This window comes from Octopus sinensis, linkage group LG1, assembly GCF_006345805.1.
Source record: "Octopus sinensis linkage group LG1, ASM634580v1, whole genome shotgun sequence".
Lineage (NCBI taxonomy): Eukaryota > Metazoa > Mollusca > Cephalopoda > Octopoda > Octopodidae > Octopus > Octopus sinensis.
The window spans coordinates 111080960-111083533 of NC_042997.1; the positions used below are offsets into that span (position 1 = coordinate 111080960).

Sequence of the window (2574 nt, forward strand, 5' to 3'; positions counted from 1 at the left end):
ATATATATATATATATGTATATATATACACATATATATGCACACACTCACACATATGTATACGTATATATATATCATCATTGTCATCATCATCATCATTTAATGTCCGTTGTCCACGCTGGCATGGGTTGGACAGTTTGACTGGGCTGGCACACTGGAAGACTGTACCAGACTCCAGTCTGATTTAGCATGGTTTCTACAGCTGGATGCCCTTCCTAATGCCAACCACTCCAAGAGTGTAATGGGTGCTTTTATGTGCCACTAACACAGGTGCCATTTGCATGACACCACTATCTTCCACGACTGCAATTTTGCTCAGCTTGATGGGTCTTCTTCTCAAGCATGACGTAATTCCAAACGTCTCAAGTCATTCGTCATTGCCACTGTGAGGCTCAAAACTCAAAAGGTGCCAGTTACAAGATACCAGCATCAGCTATGACCACGATTTCACTTGGTATGACAGGCCTTCTCAAGCAGAGCATATCACCAAAGGTCTTGGTCACTACTAATTGCCTCTGTGACGCCCAAAGTGCAAAGATCATACTTCACCATCTCGTCTGATGTCTTCCTGGGTCTACCTCTACCACAGGTTTCCTCTACAGTTAAAGATTACCACCTCTTTACACAGCTGTCTTTGTCCATATGCATCACATGACCATACCAACACAGTCATCTCTCTTGCACACCACATCTGATGATTCTTATGCCTAACTTTTCTCTCAAGACGCTAACAATCTGTCAAACATACTGACATTGCACATCCAGCGCAGCATACTAGATTTTATTTCTCTCAAACCTACACATTTCCTCAGCAGTCACAGTCCATGTTTCACTGCCATGTAGCATAGGTGTTAGCACACAGGCATCATACAATCTGCCTTTCACTCTGAGAGAGAGGCCCTTTGTTGCCAGCAAAGCTAGGAGCTCTCTGAACTTTGCCCAGCATATTCTTATTCTCACAGCCATGCTCTGAGAGCATTCACCTCCAGTACTAACTTGGTTACTTAGATAACAGAAGCTATCTACTACTTACCCACCTGGCTGTTGATGAAGTCTATTTTCTGTACATTTTCAGTGTTTATTATCCCTGTGCATCTTCCACACACATAAGCTTGTTTCCCTGTTAACCTCCCTCTTATATTGCTGCACCTCTCATATGTCCATAGCCTACACCAGGTACATCTTATGGAATTTCTACCTATGCCTTTTCTACAGACTGAGCAGGGTCATCTACCTGAATGTATTTGGGATTTGTCTCCCTTCCTACGTACTAAGTCTTCGGTTTTTGCTAGGTTAACTCTAAGGCCCATATAAGTATTGGTGTATATAGACAGGGTTGGCCAAAAGTCACCCAACAGTAAATCAAAATTCCATAATTACTATCTGTAATTCTTTATTGACTCGAATGGAAAAGTGTGTTGCTCAAGAAGGACTTCAGTTTGAACAATTATCATGATGTTTCGTATTTAGATGCTTTTATTAAATTCATTCGGTTGTTAAACATAAATAAATCTTGGAATTAAATGGGTTTCATTTAGTGTCAGGTGACTTTTGACCAACCCTACATGTATATGTATATGTGTGTGTATGTGCGCGCGTGCACGCGTGTGTGTATGCATGTATGTATGAATGTATGTATGTATGTATGTATGTATGTATGTATGTATGTATGTATGTATGTATGTATATATGTATGTATGTATGTGTATATATATATATATATATATAATATATATATATATATATATATTAAGTATAGGAAAGAATGGAGCTGAACGAAGATTTAACAAAATTCCTTTATTTTATTTATTTATTTATTTATTTACTAAATCTTGTTAAATCTTCGTTCAGCTCCATTCTTTCCTATACTTAATATATAAAACTTCAAATTTCCGCACTAAGGCACGGATTTTATGCCCCATGGTCGTAACTTCAACCGTGCTCTTTCTGTTGTGATTTTTGCTACCCAGGTATCGGTTATCATTTGAATTATCCGTAATAAGATAATTCATTTATCTACTTCAATAATATATGTATATATATGTATGTATGTATATAAAAGAAGAAAAAGAAAATGGAGATTGGGATGTTAATAATTGTTCAATATTAACAGCAAATTAATCATCATCCCTTACAGCTGTTTCAGTTAATACTGTTTAGGTCAGTTCATCCCAAATTCTTTGTAAACTCCTAAACATATCGCCTTCTGTATATATATATACCACCAAAATATGACCTTTTTGAACTTATAATTTTCTGTGTATATATATAGATACTTCCAAACAAACATGATTTTTAATGAAATCCTAATATTTTTAATGAACTTTTTAATAATTTCTCAAGATATTTTCTGTAAACTGTTTTTAACATGTTCTTCTTATTATCAAAGAATGTATATATGTATTGTAATATTTTGTGACAACCAGTACCTAACACAACAAAGCTTTTACATGTTACTTTTGACAATCTTTTTCTAAAAAAGTGAAACTGGTCAGGTGAATAAACATCTTTAAAATTGCATTTTCAAACCTTCTTTCATATATATATTTCCACTCATGTGGTACCTTATAATTTC

At 35.5% G+C, this 2574-nt stretch overlaps 1 long non-coding RNA gene across 1 annotated transcript in view; it reads left to right on the forward strand.

Moving 5' to 3' along the window:
- LOC118766353 overlaps nucleotides 1-701 on the forward strand; it is a 17504-nt gene extending 16803 nt beyond the window's left edge. The window contains exon 4 of the long non-coding RNA XR_005002289.1: nucleotides 413-701. This is a non-coding gene — a long non-coding RNA (uncharacterized LOC118766353). The remainder of the gene's footprint in view (nucleotides 1-412) is intronic.
- The last annotated feature ends 1873 nt before the right edge of the window (nucleotides 702-2574 follow it).